This window comes from Camelus dromedarius, chromosome 7, assembly GCF_036321535.1.
Source record: "Camelus dromedarius isolate mCamDro1 chromosome 7, mCamDro1.pat, whole genome shotgun sequence".
In the NCBI taxonomy this organism is placed as follows: domain Eukaryota; kingdom Metazoa; phylum Chordata; class Mammalia; order Artiodactyla; family Camelidae; genus Camelus; species Camelus dromedarius.
Genome location: NC_087442.1, coordinates 21761897 through 21779828, shown reverse-complemented (window position 1 = coordinate 21779828; position 17932 = coordinate 21761897). Strand labels below are relative to the sequence as shown.

At 42.3% G+C, this 17932-nt stretch overlaps 1 protein-coding gene and 1 pseudogene across 1 annotated transcript in view; one reads left to right on the top strand and one right to left on the bottom strand.

The window, feature by feature from the left end:
* Window positions 1–17932, top strand: part of SND1 (staphylococcal nuclease and tudor domain containing 1) — a 379791-nt gene that overhangs the window by 75986 nt on the left and 285873 nt on the right. The window lies entirely within an intron of this gene.
* On the bottom strand, window positions 6474–7278 carry LOC105085357 (small ribosomal subunit protein eS6-like; annotated as a pseudogene).

Here is a 17932-nt window from a genome sequence, read left to right as displayed (position 1 = left end):
AGCACATGCTACGTGCCGGAAGGGATGCAACCCAGGTGCTGCGGGGACTCAGAGGACAGAGAGATCACGTTTGACTTGTTTACACTTGGATTCTGGTCGTCTTCCTGCTTTGTACCTCTCATGAGGTAGAAACCCAAACACAGGCCTATCTCTGGGCAGGGTTGTGGAGGTAACACATGTCACATTCCCCACCCTCAAATTTTATTTTCACTCCAGGGATTTCCATCTCTTTTAAACCCTTTGGTCAAATCCAGTGTTGCATGACCCAGCCTCATATCCAAACAGCTGTTTAACTTTCCTCTTGGGGAAAAGGAAGATGATTGACATGAAAGATTGGTGTGGAGCTTGATACAAGGGATGGCACTGAATTGTACGCTGGTCCAAAGCCCCGTGAACTTGCAAGGCGTTGGTCATTCGTTGCATGTTTTCCATTTGGAGAGGTGCCCTTGCAGTGCCCAGGAGTCTTAAGTCTGTAAGGCAGTTTCCCTTGAAGCTCTGCTTTTTACCTAGACATTCTGTGAAGGCCACTCCTCAGGCAGCCAGCTCTCGTCCTCTTGCTGAATGTCAGCAAGCATTTACTGTCACTACTCCGATGCCAGGGAGGAAGGTGATGTTTTTACTTTCTAGCAAAATAGCCCCTGGCCTTTTGGTAGCTCCACATTGAAAGGTCAGCACCCTCTCTCTCCTTCTCTTGTCTGCTCTGTCCTCACTGTCATCTTTCTAACCTGTCCCTTCTAGACGCTGTTTTTTGTAAAAAGCCATATTTTAAAGAGAATGGATTCAGAAAGTCGCAGGGTTCTTGTATTGACTGTGAGCTTGCGATGGTCACCTTCGTCCTCAGGAGGAAGTTGATAATTTATGATTTCTGGCTCTTGGAAGAAAGTAGTGTTGATTTTCTTCTTCTTCTTCTTCTTTTTTTTTTTTTTTTTTTGATAACTTTAACCATATATATGGCCTGTCATTCTTATACTGTTTTATAGCTTGAGCAGATTGTAACTTTGAGTAGTTTCTTACTGAAATGGGCCAAAGCAGTCATGGTGGTTTGAGTGGTAGGCGTCTCACTTGCAGTTGAGACTCCGTCTCGTTTACCAGGCCTTGCACCTGTTTTATCAACAGGCATGTAAATTGCGTGGGGATACAAATATTTTTCAAATGTGTAATGATGCTGGTTCTAATGAAGAACTTAGAGTTGCCCTAAAAACCCCTTTTAATTTAAGTTTGTATGTGGTATTTTTTAATGATGGTAGATTATAATCTTTCATGCTGGTGATTAAGTTGTAAGTTTAGTCAAACATCTGTTTATTTAGCAAAGTGATCATGAATATTCTCTTTGCAATTACCACTGATTTAAGGAAGATCTATATTTATAATTAATAGATATTGAAGGTGTGCTAAATATACTTAGGCTTAGGCTTCTGTTCTTTCCTATTTCCTCCGTGTTCTTGTATTTCATTTTGTTCTTTCTGGTGACCTTAGATGTTCTGCTTGCTTCCCTTTGTGTATTGAAATTATGATATTTTAAAAAATCAGTGTACTGTGTGATGAAACCCTCATTTGCTAAATAAATCAGTTTTTATTCTGCATGACCAGGGTAGAGGTGTTGCACGTACGGTGAACATGAAGTAAATGTTACTGCCTGGCAGGGCACTCTTGTCTGTTGGTCTGTCCTGCACAAGAAACATTGTGAAACCGGTCCCTGGGGTTCCTGTGTGAGTATGTAAATGATGATGTGCCCACTCCCCCTCAGCTGTCCCATGTTTTCCCTCAAAGCAATCACCTGTGTGATCATCTCTTCTCCTTTTTCTGTGTTCAAGAAAATAATTTTGTCAGATGATGGCTTTTAATCTTGGTCTCCTTCCTGTAAATTAAGAAATATAGATGCAGAAAGGGAAATGATTTCTAAAGAGTGCCAAATAGAGAGTGGGAAGAGAGTATTTGGAGAGATAATACTCTTGTTTATTTAGGAAAAAAACAAAAACAAAAACCTCCCTCTGACTGCTTCAAGTACATTCTAAGATGACCCCCAGTGCAACTGATTTTTCTCTAAGTGCTGTCTCATTTGCATCTTGTCTCGTTTTTAAGTGTAGTCCCTGAGAAGGATTTCTGTTTTTAAATTTATATTACATTCATAACCTGATATTTAGGGAGATTAATTCTAAGAACTATAGAAAAATAGTACTGTTAATCCATTAAACACCCTTGATAAGTAGAAAGATACTCATGGGAAGAGGTGCTCACTCAACTGTGTGAAGATTTGGGAGAAGGATGGAAACAGGGGACTTAATTTGTCCTGTAGATCTGGCTACCTTTTTTTTTTTTTTTTTTTTTAAATAGTAGAAGCTATAAGGATGTTGCTGTGTCTTATTTTCAGAATTTTACTACTTTGTTATCAGACTCTTCCCTGTTGTATGCCTTTTGTAGCAGGCCACCAGCGATCTGTAACCATGCGGTGACATACCTTTTTAGCACAAGGGTAAATCAGTTCAGATTAGATGCCTTTGACTCTCTCTCAGGTTATGATTGATGCACACTTTCTGTTCCCCTTCCAAGGGGTCCCACAAACTTACCCAAAAAAGTGACTTTTATCTTCTTTTGTGTACTGAGCAGCTCCATCATAGACACAGTTAAGTCTGCGATAACCTTTTCAACTCATGAAACCTATATAGTCTGATAAAATGTTGGTGATCAGTGATGGTCCTGGGTGACCTGAGCCACTGAAGGGTCTGAATGTTTGAGGGAGGCATCGGGCTGGGGGGGTCTGCATCAGAGCCCCCACCTTGAGCTCCTGTCTGTTGGGCCTCCTAAGTGTTGAGACGACTTCGAGGCTGTCTGGGTGTGCTGCTCACTCACCTACCCAGGAGGCCACAGTTGTGCGCACCCCTGACAGCTGATGCTGTTTTTACGCATACGCACCCGTAGGCAGATAGTGGGGAGCACCTGCAGGGAATGGTCATGGTAGAGAATGATGCGTTTTTTGAAATCCCTTTTTTGTTTCACAGCACAGTCGCTGCCTGCCATTGTAATGCATTGCAATTTTAGAAATAATGTAAAAAAAAATGTATAGCTTCGGTCAGACCATTGTCTTAAAAACAGAAGCAGTCAGAGGTCTTCATTTCCTTACACTTCTCATTCAGCTCTTTCTTGCCCCCTGAACTAGCTGTTGGGCCCTCGTGGTCTAACGTTCATTTCCATAACAGTTCATTTCCATAACAACCAATTGTTGGGCCTCAACTATAGGGATTGTGATTTGAGGTGGGAGGAAATAGCAGGAACCAATGAATGCTTAAATGAGAAATCTGTTTGTAATGTCACAGACTCATCAGATGAGGGCATGAGAGATGGGAAGGAAGAATGCAAACACAGATATCCTGCTGGTGGAGGGGAAGTCTCCCCCCTTCCTAATTTTCTGCGCCTTATTTTATTGAGACATGCTTCCGATTGCCCTGTGCGGCTGGCCTTTTCTTACTGTTCCTTGCATCCTGTGAACATTCATCCTTTGAGTGTGGTGGTGTTTTAGGCTAGACAACTGATGTCTGGCTTTTGGTAGTACAGAAGTACCTATTTATACCCTGAGCTTATGTGGCTGTATTGATGTCCAGTCCCTCTTCCCTCAGTCCAGAGCAACGACTGGCCACTTTGAGCCGCTGATCAGTGAGTTGCAGAAATGGCTAACAAAGGCTGCTAACGTTCAATCTTAGCAGTGTACTTTCTTGTGCTGTATCCTTTGCAAGCACATTTTGTTCTGTGTTTTCTTCGGCATTAAAATAACTTTAAAAAAACTTGTGTCAGGATAATTTAATAAACACTTTATGAATGCCTTTGCGTTCAGTACACATAAGGTGTCTTTTGATTGTGTATGTGGAGGGTGTACTTTGGGTGGCAGAGTTCATAGAGAAATGAAGGGAAAATGTGATTTCTAGGATTGTTTTCCAGGTTGGCTAAGTTCTTCAAAGTGACAGACATCTCTGTTCATTTGAAAAGTATAGACATGTTGGTGAGTCCTATCATTAAATGACTTGTCCAGGGCCCTGAATCTTGTGCCTTGGCTATAAGTAGCCCATGTGGCTGTAGGAAGGACTCTTATGTGTAGGATTGGATTGCCCATGGCCATTCCTGTCCTTGTCTCTCGGAAGGATCATGGACTTAAAATAATTTTGGCTTCTGGTTTTTGCTCATACAGAATACAACACATGTACTAATATGGCCAGTTACCATAATGCATTCCAGGCTTGCAGGGTATTCCAAGGAATTGGCATTGAGGGTTGAGGGACGTTTCTGTGAGAATGCATTCTCTGGAGAGGAGTGGTTTCTCTGGCTACAGTCACGGAGGGAAATTGGAGTCAGAGAATTCACAAACTTGATGTTCGGCCTGGAAGATCCTTTAGAAAAAAAACTTTCTTCCAACTGACACCAGTTATCAAAGCCTGGTTGACATATTTGACGATACTGAACATCAGTGGTTTGAGGAAACAGCTCTTGCTTGTGTAGGCCCACAGCAGAGTGTTTTCTCACAAGGACTAATTGTTTAGGACACGGCACTGTAATAATTCTTTGCAGTGCTTTAGCTAAAGGCGACTCATGCCTTTCCATTATCAATGTCACCACATTGTATTGTCACTTGGGCTTTCTTTCTTTGCCTTTTATTTGACTAATGTAGGAAGAAAGTATTGTAGACAACAGGGGAGAACAGTGTATCTTGATGATTGTAGAATTACCACATTTTTATATGATGGTGCCCCAGATGCGGTTACTTTACCCCCTGCTCACCCCTTTCTATGTGTGTTGTATTGCTTTGGATTAGGAAACATCTTGGTCTTTTATGTTTCTTATATGTTTGGTTATCAATTGCCTGAGTCAGTGTTGTGCTAGCCTGTCCCTCTGACCTTGTTTCTAGCTAACTGGAGACATAAGCTTGTGTGAAAACAGGATATTGAAGGGCGTATCTGACACTCGTGAGAGCCATTCCGTCTTGGCTGACTCTGCCTGTGATTCTTCCGCTGATTTGGCTTGGTCTCCTGTATCTTCATGTTGTAACATCTTGTCTCTTGCATTCTGACTCCATGCAGACCGACCATAACACTTGGTAACACATGATTGCTCTGACTAGGTCTTTGCATCTGTGCCTTGGGAGCCGAGCTTGTACACATGGCAGCACACTTCCAGAGCACTGCCACCCACCTTTGGGTACTCTGGACCATAACTACACCAGCCAGGTGTATGTATTCTGCTGGTTATTGTCTGAATTTGTAGCCATGAAGTCTTTTAACCCTCTGACATATGGCGAAAGTAATCTCAAAATAAGTTGACAAGTTTTCAAAAGATACCCTAATCATATATGTGAGAATTAAGCCTAGGAACCTGGTGAGACTAGAAAAGGATTTAAATATGTCTTCCTCTAAATTATCTCATTGAGCAACAAGCTTAAACACAGTTTTAAAAACAAGTGTCTTATAAAACATTTGTACTTCAGTAGACAATAAATATAAGACTATGAATTTGTTACAAATTGCTGTAGTTGTTAAGAGCAAGAGAATGTTTCAGAATGGGGTGGAAAAGATCGGCTTAATAGAAATGGCATTTTAAGACTAGAAGGGTAGGTGTGTGAAAGGTGCAAGGTGTATGTAGGTGCTGGGAGTAAAAAGTTTTTCTAGATCTGTGGCCCCCAGTTCATGAAAGCACATGGGAATCATGGAGGAGCTTTAAGAAATAAAAAAAAAAACGAACAAATACAAAGAGCAACAATGACAAACTGTCTGGTATAACACCCCTCACAGTTAAACTGAAATAGGGATGGGGCTGTATAGTCATGGATGTGGTATATCTAAAAAGTCCCCCTGTTGATTCAAGTGTCCAGGTAGCCTTAAGAAGATAAACCTGCAGAAGATTTCTTAGCCAACACTGGAGGGTCCTGAAAGCTACACTAAGGGTTGTTTTGGCCTTATTCTGTGGGCTGAGAAGCCTGTGAAAATTTTTGAGCAGGTGTTTGTGATGGAGGAGAAGGGTAGGAATACTCATCTTGTGGCAGAGTGGTGATTAGGTGGGAGGGGAAAGCGATATGGTGGAGGCTCCATGGGGTATTAACGATGAGGTATGGGGAGTCTGAATTAGGCAGTGGACACAGGAGAGAAAAGGATGCAATGATGTCCACGCCAGGAAGAGTCAGCAAGGTTTGCTGATTGATTAAACCTGCGGAGGGAGTGGTTAAGTTACCCACATCAGTGGATATGAATTTGACAATAGAGATTCAAGGTTTTGATCGAGGGTGATGAGAGTTTATTTAAAATTATGTAGATCAATAGACATGGCGCTGGTTTGGGAGACTGGGTAACCACGAGAAGTTCAGCTTCAGACAAGTTGGCACAACCCACCAGTGGCAACGTTCAAGTAGGAAGATGGAAGTAAGTGAGATGTAGCTAGACAGAACATGTGACAGCAAAAGTTTTTTTTTTTTTTTTTTTGGATGTCTAATCTTACTTGTTACTCTTAGAACATCTCATTTTTGACTGGATTCAGACTTAGAGGTAGAAGCTCTCAGAGAGGACAGCTTCCGTCTCTGGGCAATTTGTTCCTGGCATTTTTCTTTAGCCTCCTTCATCCTCTTAGCCAACAGTTTAGCATATTCTGCAGCCTCTTCCTTGTTTTTCTTATTACACTGTTTCTTCAGAGCAATATGCCAACGTTTGTGTTATAGAACATGTAGGGTAACAAGACACTGAATGTTGGGAGCTTTGGTCCTAGGTTTCTTACCTTCTTTGTTGAGGGGCTTTCTCACAACATACTGGCGGACATCATCTTCTTTAGAGAGGCTGAAAACTTTGTGGGTTCTGCTAGCTCTTTTGGGCCCCAGGTGACAAGGCACAGTAGTATCAGTGAGTCCAGGGATATCGTTCTCCCCCTTTTTTTATGATAACCAAATTGAGAACACTCAGATTGGCACCCACAATACACCTCTGTACAGATTTGCGCTTTCTTTCTCCAGTCCTCCTTGGTCTGTAACAGGAGTTCCCCTTACTCAGTAGCAGGCGGACTCGACCATAGGTCAAGACACCCTGCTTCATGGGGAAACCTTGTTTGTCGTTCCCACCACTGATTCAGACCACATAACCCTTCCATTCTTCACCCAGAGCATCCGCAGCAACTTCTCTGGCTATGCGCTCCTCATAAAAGGTACGAAGTTTGCGTTCATCGTCCACTTCAATGAGTTTCTGGCAGCCGGTGGCCGGGAAAGAGATGTTCAGCTTCATTCTGAAGCAGCCGACTGCCTCCAAGGAGCTGCGAAAAAGGCGACAACAAAAGTTTTGATTCATCGGCATAGAAGTTTATTGTTAATCCAGCAAAGGATTGCACATACTGCAGATGGGTCAAAGAATACATTTCGAGAAGGCTTGAGGGTTGGGCTGTAGAGGACTTAGGGGCATTCAATGTGCTGGTTCCTGTGGATGGAAAGTTTTGAGAACTGGCCACTGGTGGGAGTGATGAGGAAGGTTAAGGAAACGTAGACCCACAAGTCCTTTGTCAGAAACCTTTAGGGTCAGATGTTTCTGAACTTGGAAGTTCTTGGATTTTGGGAAGGGTATATGGTCCAAGTATGGTATATTAATTACATACCACCCTTAGTGGGATTGTGGCTAGCAGCCCCATAATTAAACACATTAATATGTTTGCAATGAAACGTATGTATCTTGACTCTAAGTGGGATAAAGACTTTAACATCACATCTGTTCAGGTGAGGTTTTGCAGCAAATTTAGATTAGGTTAAGTTTTACTAGCAAATGTGTAATGAAAACTACATTTTGGTTTTCAGAGCTTTTTATAAAGAGTTCACGATTGTAAATAGACCTGTACTTTGATGTTATTACTCTGCTAGAAAATTTTGACAGAGGACATTACCACCGCCATCTACCCTCTTTACCCACCAAACCAGAAATAAGCAGAAAGTAAAATGTAAGAAATCTCTGTGGACTCCATGCTTTTCTTCCCATCAAGTTAGTCTTCCTTCTAGGGTGTTTGTAATGGTAATTACGTTGGTGGTAGAATTTGTTTGGTTTACCAGTGACTAATGAAGCAGGCCATTCTAGATGCTTTATTGATGTTATGGAGGCCAACCTGAAGATTCAGACAACATCCACAAACAAGTCCATTTTAAGTTGTTGTTTTGGCAGCATTTTTTGTCAAAGCCTATTCAGTCTGTCCTCTGTTGCTGAGGGGAGCTAAGCCTACCTAGACTTCAGGCTTTGGGTGGTCAGACATGGTTCAAAGGAAGCATTCTTTTGTGTGTGTGTGTGTGTGTGTGTGTGTTAAACAGCTTTCATCTCGGTCATTGTGGCTTCTTGGCACAGTAAGAAATATTGCACATGATCAGCATGTTTTGTTCTGGGGATGGGGACGAGGGGAGGGGAAAATCACCTTCTTGGAAAGTGCAACCCAAGTTTGGAGGGCAGAGAGGGTGAGGAGAGAACCCTCCCCATGCCTGTGGCAAAGTACAGGAGCCCCCACCTCCAAACTAACCTGAGTCCAGACGCTCTGGGGAAAAAGAGGGGGTACATGAACTCCCCTACTCCACAGGTGCCTCCCTGTGGCCTGAGGCCTGCACAACCCTCCAGCTTGCAGCCCTCACACGAGCCATTTTGCATAAAGTACAAGTGGAAAGGTCTGAAGGTAACACACTCCAAGTTACGTACAGGGGCTCGGCGGAGGGAGACTGTGCCCCTGCTTCCCCCCATCACAGGGAGGGAGCTGTGGGGGGAGGGGGTAGACAAGAGGAGCAGGCCTCATGCCGCCCCAAACTGGAAAGGGCAAAATGGCTTAATTGGGGAGGAGGTAACCATCCTGCCCCCCCATTCCTGCCACCTGCATACTGTCCCTGTCCTGAGGGGGTCTGGGATCTTCTCAGGGGCCCCTCACCTGTCTGTGGCAGCTGCAAAAGAAGCATTCTTAACTCCTCTAGGTGGCTTTCACAGACTGGCTTGGCTCTGAGCACCCGAGACTCGTTCGCTAAGACAGTGTAGAGATCAGCATTGTCTGGAATAATGGATGAAAAGTGGAAGCGTGCCTTTGTGCCTGTGCGTGGCCCACATCAGACTCTCTGTACCACCCCGGTGTTTTCCCTGGTTTTAGACACCTGATTGGAGGGATGGGTTACAATGGGGAAGGATTTCCAAGGCAGACAAATTTGCTGATTAAAAAACAAATAAAAGAAACTTGGAGGGAACCTTGGGTTATAGCCGTCATTTGCCCTGGGGACATTCTTTCTCGAGAGAGACGGGCTTCTGTGTCCTCATGTGTTTGGAAGATAATGGTGTGTGCTTCTGTGGGACGCACAGCAAAGTCTCTGCTCTGGCAAATCTTCAGCTAGGGGAGGATTTGGAAAATAAGGAGGGTCCTTTCAGTTTGCCGGGATTGTTGTTACTAACAAGTGACCCTCCTGCATTCCCTGGTTCCTCAGCACCGTCTGGACACTGGCCTGGTCACGGGCAATTGGCTGTCCAAATAGCGTGTTGGGTTTGCAGCCGGAGCTTTTAGTGAGGACGAGACCCAGCGCTTCCCCAGCTGACTGCTCATGGGAGCATTACCCGATGTGCAGCTGTTGCCTGAATCACAAGTAGCATCCGAGTGTAAGGCTAGCGCTCGCCCCGCTCCTCTTCCTTTCTCTGTGCTGCTCTGTGAATATCTGATCAGTGCGGCCGGGTGCTGGCTGGGATCCAGCTAAGCCGGCCATGTTTTTAGACGTAGCATGTCAGCCTTTCCTCTCCTCATCTCTTCCTTCCTGTCAGCATCCTAGGAGATTGTCTTCCTAATAGAACTGGAGAGTTGATTCCAGCAGGAATTAGACTGGGCATGCTGGTCTCCATATAAATTGAGAGTGGTTTTCATTCAGCTCTTGGTGTCCTGTGGTTTCTCAAAACAAGTGGGTGGAAATTTGGAGAGGGTGGGTGTGTCGGTAAACCCTGTGTGGTGAGTTTGCTTTCGTTCACAAGCCATTCAGTGACTTGCATTTATTAAATACCTATTGTGTGCCAGGCATGGGAAATGCAAAGATAAATCTGCCCACTTGCCCAGGAGTCCCAGCCAGCCCCTCCCTGCCAGCAGGACTGCTCTGCTGTATGCCCTGATGGCTCCAGTGGTGAGCTCTGGGCCTGTCCCCTGTTTCCCTAGGGGAAGCAGAGGGGGAATTTAGAGAGCAGAAGGCTACAGTTGACACTTTTTTTTTTTTTCTGTAAGGGGCTAAATAATATTGTTAGTAATTGTTAGTAAATATTAAGCTCTGTCGCAGCAGTTCAACTCTGCTACTGGAGCTGCAACCAGCCATAGACACCACCTAAATGATGGCTGTGGCTAGGTTCCAACAAAACTTCATTTATGAACGCTGAAATTTGAATTTCATGTTATTTTCACCTGTCTCCAGATATTTCTCTGACTTTTTCCTCACAAATGTGAAACTCATTTTTAGTCGACAGGCCATACAAAACCAGGGAGCAGGTGAGAGACTTGGCCGGTGGGCAGAAGTTTGCCGGCCCACCTCCTGGTACAAGGTGTTGGGCGCTGGCCTGTGACTTGGCCTCCTTTTCTTCCGCTGCCGTCTCAGGAGTGGCTCTTTGAAGACTGCTGGCTTAGCGTTGATCAGGTGCTGGTTTCTTTTTTTTCTTCCCCCTGAACTCTTGTTTGTGTGGTTTGGCATCTTGGAGACAAACACGGTATTGACCCAATGATCTTAACTCACTCGCAGCTTTTTTTTAGGGACGAATAGCATCCTTCGTCAAGGCTGCAGAGGGCCAGAGGTTCAGTGCCTGCTCCTGGATAACGAATTCCTGTCAAGTGTCTTAGCTCAGAGTTCGGTGTAGAAGAGATTGGGTTCAGAGCGATATGTTTTAAATCCTTAATAGAGTATTCTGTGCTTTGGGGAGGATAATCTGAATGGAAATTTTTTACTAACAACTATATTGATAATAGGAAACAATATTCTTGAATCTCAAAGAGCAGAGGTTGTGTACAACAGGCCCATGGGGGCCTTGGATGCTGGGAGCCAGATGTATGTCGGTGTGCTGGGCATGAAAATTGAGATGTTGTTTTTCTTTTTCTTTTTTTTAAATTGAAAACGATGCTTCCCTCCCCCTCCCCCTTCTCCAACCCCAACTCCCGCCTCTGACCAAATCCTTGCTTTTTCTGATCATTGGTTATATAATAGAGCTGGGATGAGAGTGGGGCAGGAGAGGCTCCTAGGGTGCCTAGATGCATAGTGCATCTGTTTCTGATAAACCTTTTGATTCTTCGGCAGAAAACCCCGAATGTATAAACAGTGTAAGGTGGAACAGCCTGGTCTGTGGATTTTCCTTCCCTCATTATTACATTCATTAAGGTACTATTTGCCGTATCCTGCCTTCTTAGGACCCTGAAGAATTTTTTTGACACAGAAATGTGCTTCAACACTTATTATATCTTATCTCTTGGACTCTGTGCTGCTAATACAATTTTGTCCTGATGGAATCCTGCTAAAATGGTAACCTCTTTGTCATACCTCACCTATCCAGATACAGTGAGAAGTAAAATTCAGACTCCTGAAAGAGCCAAAATAGTTATTTTCCTAAATTAGCTTTCAGTCAAGCCCCTTTGAAAACTCGGAGCCTGTTGATATTTTATTCACACTTAGCCTAAAGTAGATTATCAATTAGAAATGAATTGGATCTAACAGCCTTGTAGCAAGAGAGGAAGCAGAGAAAGATGAAACCAGTACTAGACACTCTGAATATGATGTGTCATTTTGTGCCGCGGTGTTTTCTGTTTTGAAGGATAGAAAATGATTTCTCTGCTGGAATTGTATAGATTATCATCTTGAGTGAAAATGGGACTCCAGTTGAGGAGGTCAGTTAGAGTAAAAGAATTTTTGCTTTCCTAAAGTGAGCCATCATTCTGTGGAAGATTCTTTTCTGCCTCTCTGGATGTTTTGTTGCTTTTAACTATAAAAATCCTTGCTAGGACCAAATTTCCTATAGCTTTTATTTGGTCCACTTAAGCGAAGTTCTGTTTCAGTAACAAAAGCTCAGTAGTTTATAATAATAGAGGTTTATTTCTCATTCATACGTCCATCATAGGTAGGCGATGGCTAGGATCGAGGCTGATGGATCATTCATTATCTGGGATTTTACCTGTGCTGTAGTGGAGGGAAAAGAGACATGCCAATCAACACTGACTCATCATGGTTTAACTGGCCCCTCCCAAGTTCACCAGGACAGCCTTGTGTAAGCCTGCCTCTGGGAAGGGCTCTATAAACCAACCACATGGCCAAGCCTGACAGTGAGGTGAGAGATTATTATCCTCTCCTAGAGAAAAAGAGGCAATAAATACCACAGACTTGATGGGTGGCCAGATTTCTCCAGCTTCAAATGGGGAACCCATACTCCTTCACTTTGGGGAAGAAAGTTGAAAACTGCTTTTGGACCGCAGAACTTTCAGTGGTCTGATAGGTCAGTAATGATAAGCATTAAACACTTAAGGGAATATAGTAGTCAAGTTGTGGGTCTTATTTTCATTAGCATTTTCACTTTTCCAAAAGTTTTATTTCTTTTAGATCTGAATAAATCCCTTTGGGTCCACAGACTTGTTCTGATTAGCAAAGCTTACTTAGTGCTGGGGCTAGGTTATAGAGGTGATCACTGGAACCTACAAAAAGCAACTGGAATATGGTCTTCCATCTGCCACCAATTTGTATTTTGGGTAAATGTTGCCAAGAAGTATACTTTGTACCTGACGAGTACTTTCTTTTACCGAAAACACCCAGGTAGGCTCCTGCTAAATCAACAGTGCAGCATTGTTGGCATGGGCAGCGTGGAGTCCGGGAAGAGTGTGACACCTTGTTCTTCCACAGCCAATGGAGTGACCACTAAATGCCCACCTGTGTGCGGCTGCTGTGTGGAGGCAGCTGATGGAAGTGAAATCAAAAGAACTTTCTGCTGTTCAGGGCGGGGTTCATCACCCTCCCCACCCTCCCCATCTTTGCTGGAGAAGAGTAACACTTGGTGGTTTAATATGAACCAAGCACTGATGTTAAAACCCGCTGTAAAATCTGATCCCAGCTTTTACCCTTGCCAGTAGATCCAAGGACCAGAAGAAGTTGACTTGGTCTTGTTTGAGATTTCTCAAAAGACAGTCCTGCTGATGCCGGGCGGCTGTAGGTGCTTTTGTATCTGGGAGTGAAATAGAAAACCTCCCTTGCTGCTATCAAACAGTAGGATGCTCGCAGAGTTTCTGCATCTGCCCTTCAGAGTGCGTGGCAGCCGGCTGCAGACGCTGCACTCATTTGATGCAGTGGCTCCGGCTGAAAGCTGAAGCCGCCGGTTTCAGACCGGCTCCCTTTAGGATAATGAATTGTCATGCCTCTGCTGATTATCTAACAAGTTTGTACAACGTGTAACACAAGCTGACAAGACAAACAATTTTATTAATTTAAGCGTGCTGCTAATGGGATTGCAGTGCTGTGTGTGTGTGGGATTATTATACACAACTACAGGAGTGTGCAGCCTCACAGATACTTGGACTCTGGGTTTGATAGTGGAAATAGTCTATTTTTTTTTTTAAGTTTGGTATTTCTATTTGTCCTTAATAAAATAATATTCATTTGAATTTGAATTGAAAAGTACTTAGGAATGTTCAGGCATTTGTAGAGCTCAAAACCAGATGAGCTGTTGTATGAGCCTTTGAAGTATTAAAGCTAATAGATGCCGGTGGGCAGTAAGTAAACTTCTGGTTTTTACAAACAAGTACATCTAGAAGAGCTTTTGTCTTAAATCTGTCTGGAGTTTGGCCTTCAGTTGGGAGACTGCTGGAGCCGATGGGGAGATAGATTACATTTTTATGGCCTTCAATCTGCAGTATTTTAATTTCAAATTCTCTTGTGTAATTATATATACCTGATGATTTGAGGTAGTTGAATCTTGGATTGTTGACTAGAACTGGTTAACCATATTTGTAAAAAGAATACATCATCCAAGAGAAAGGATTAGTTCAGGTAGGTAAGAGGTTTCCTGTGAATTCTATGTAGTCCGATTGTGGCTTCTGTGAGATGTGTTTGCAGCGTGGAAAATGTTGTAGCGTAAGAACCAGGAAGTTTCAGAATCTGTGAGGGTACATGGATGTTGGGATAATTTCAGCAAGCATGGTTATATTTCAGAGCTTCAGAGATAAATAAGAGTGGGCCTCTCCTTTCAGGACCTTGGAGAAGGAGCATCGCACTGTAGCAGGCTCCTGTCACTTGCCTACCAACATGCAGACATTTAGAGTGCAAGTTATGAACTGTGCCAAGTTAATGCAGCAGGCAATCAAGAATTTAGGGCACTGGCATAAAAAAAGTCACTAAAAAAATCTTAGTAAATCTAAAGCAGCAAGTGATTGAGGCTTTCTGCCCTAATAGTGTCAACTTTAAGCATCACTGTGTTTTGGGATCATGCACAATTTGCACCCCAACAAATGATGTTGTTGCCTGTTAGCCCTCCTTTCCCCTCTCCCTGATACCTCCTTCACAATATCTGCTTTAGGAGCAGCTCATGGTTCAGAACTCTGTGTTATTTTAAAGCAGACTGGTACAGGGCAGAGGGTGTTTGCAGGTAAGTTCTATAAGTCCATTTTGTACAGTGTAAAAAAATAAAAAACCACAAATGAGAGAACACTAATTGGTATGTTTCCCATTTTGTCTTGATTCTTCTGAAGCAGAAGCTGTGTTCCAGAATAGAACCTCTCTAGTTCTTCCGGTGTCCTTCCCCTGCCCCTCTATCTTCCTGCACATCTTCAGTTTTTTCTTACCACTAGCCTCTGCTTTAGCCATTCCTCCTTGTCATCCAAGGCATATCTCCTCCCAGGTACATTGGCAATATAGACTCTGGCCTCTTGGATTCATTTACCTGTCCCCAAACAGGTTAGGTACACAGCTTTGTTTCTGAAGAGGTAGCATTGTTAGTTGCTACCAGAAACAACAGTAATATTTGTGTAGTGATACAAATATCAAGTAATTTCCAGATTCTACTCCCAGTCCTAGTAAGTTATTCTTTATTTAAATGTAAATGGCATTACTTTGCCTGTCTCTGCCACTTTTGGAAACTTTTAAAAAGAAACCCCTTTTTTGTTTGTTTGGGTTTTGGTGGGGGTTGTTTTTGTTTTTTGGGGGAAGTAATTAGGTTTATTTATTTTTAATGGAGGCACTAGGGGTTGAACCCAGGACCTCGTGCATGTGAAGCACATGCTCTAACATTGAGCTATACTCTCCCCCTTAAAAGAAACCCTTTTATTTAGGTTAAACATCCAGTTGTGCGTATAGGGTGCATTAATCTTAAGTGTACAGCTTGATGAATTCTTAGGTGTGTATACACTCATGTGTCTACCACCAGATCAACATAGAATGTTTTAGCATCCATAAGGTGCCCATTCCCAGACAGTGCTTTCTGTCTTGAGGTAACCACTATTGTAATTATCATTGGTTAATCTTGTCTGTTCTTGAACTTCACTAAGTGGAATCACACATTAAGTACCCTTCTGTGTCTGGCTTTTTTCATGCAGTGTGATGCCTGTGAGATATATCCATGCTATTTGGTGTATCAGTACTATTCTTTTCTTCTGTGTATAATATTCCATCTTATAAATTAACTATACTTTGATTATGCATTCTCTCATTTTTGGACAGTTAGATTTCTTGTTTCAGCTTGGGTCTATTATGATTAAGATACTGATGAACATTCTTGTACATGTCTTTGGTCAGCATGCATTTATTTCTCCTGCTGTCTGCCTAGTAATGGTTTTGTTGGGTGACAGGGCGGTTGAATGTGGGTGCATTTGGGCCTTTTTTTTTTTTTTTTTGACTTTATAGCCTCATTAGTATGTCCTGCTTATTTATTACTCGAGAGACCTGATGCTGAATGGAAAAGGACTTGAAAAAGATTGGGCTAGTTGCTATCTGAGACCAGCCCACCACAAGTTGTGAGACATTAAGAGGGTAACTAAATTTAAATGCTTTTGAGTCAGTAAGGTGGGCATTATAATGCTGATTTTTCTTGATTGCTGTGTAGTAAATGGGGTTCAATAAGATAATGCTTGAGACATTTATTTAACAAGCACTTTTTTTTTTTTTGCTTTCCAGAGAAATCTGATCAGCTGTTGTAGCTAATTAAGGGGAAAGTATTTGTTTGACTTTAACACTATTAATTTTGAACTTTCCTAGCTTTGCCTAGAACCATCATCTATGTATATACATGACAATAAGAAAAATTAGTCAGGAGGTTAATGTATAACTTTCATTTAAGTGTCTCAAAAGACACCTCTCTGCTATGTTTTGCCATTCTATCTTTTTGCTATTAAGGGACAAGCCTCTGCAAGATTTTAACCTAATTATATCTCTATATACAGTAGTTCTTAAGCACTAGCTTTTTGTCTAGCAGTTTCCTCCTTTGGTTGTTTCTTCATACCTTCAAGCACTGAGACCCTAATACATGTCCAGGCATTTACTAATTGCTGGTATTATAAGAATATGGACTTGATGAACTAGAAACTGCATTATAATTGCAAACTGTATTCTGAACAAATTTATTCATCATCACAATTTCAGTTTATAGCACAATATAATTTTTAGAGCACATTTAGAAGTGTATAAAGAGTTCAAAGATAGATTTCATGTGGTTACTCTCCATATATTCCTTAATGAGGACTTTTGGAAATCACAGTTTCCATCTTATCTCCATATGGTTTTCTAGGCCACCTACCACTACCATTTTGGCCATCAAGTATAAGATTAGCATGGTGAGGAACTTGAGCATTTTGCCTGCCTCTAATTACAACACAGCTTCCCTTACTTGAACTAAGGTAATCATTCCGAAACTCAAATGAATTTCTTTTTTTGTGAGGGGTGAAGGATTTGGTGGAGGAAAATGCTCTTAATATTTATATGCAAATTCCTTTATAAAACAAATCCCTAGAGTTGAGGGGTTAATAACTAATGCTAGCTGCAATTTTGTTGATTATTTTTAGTGAATTTCAAGGTGGGAGAGCTCTGGCCACCAGCTCATCTGATACACTGGGGTCCTTTTTATTTTACTTCCTGAGAAAGTGTCAATTCAGGGAGGAAAGCTAAACGAAAATACTTAACATGCTAAGGACAGATGATTTACAGAGACATAGACATCTAAAATAAACACATAGTCATGTTTAAACTGTTCCTGTACCACTCAGAAGTCTCTTCCATTCTTTCAGGTTCTCAAAGTTAAGGACTAAAAGTTTCGATTTTGATTGAATGTCTTCATCCATGGTTCAAAACTAGCATCTATCTGGCCTTACTGATCATTTGTCCTTATTCCTAACATCCATTTTCCCCTGAAAGCTGTTAGAATTAGCTTCATCCCCTGCCAAAAATGAGTCCTTCATTTTACTTGTTTGAAGACCTTGTGTCTTTAAAAAATTACTCTATTTCAGTTTTTCTCTGAAGGCACAGCTTTTGTGTAGCAGGTATGGTGGTAGCATATCTGCAAGGCTTGTACCTGGATATATTGCTCAAAACTACTGGCTGTTTTTGAGCATCCTCAGGAACTGTGTTCCAGAAATTGGCTTAAGATTGAATTGTAGGCCTTTGGTATTGATGCTTAGAAATATCTAGGACTCTCATAATTGTGTGGCAAAAGGAGTTTTGGGGTGAGAAGAGATCTAGATTCTCTACCTTGACCTTCCATTTGCTTTTTAGCCAGAGGTGAAAACTAACCACATAGAGCTTGATACCATTATCTGTAAATGGAAAGGTTTGGAGTAGATCAGGAAGAGCATGGAAATGTCCTTAGGGTCAGAGTGGTAACTGGATTAGTAAGGCTGCCATAACATATCACAGACTAAATGGTTTAAATAATAAATTCATTTTCTCACAGTTCTTCAGCCCGGGAGTCCCAGATCCAAAGTGGTTTTGAGGGGG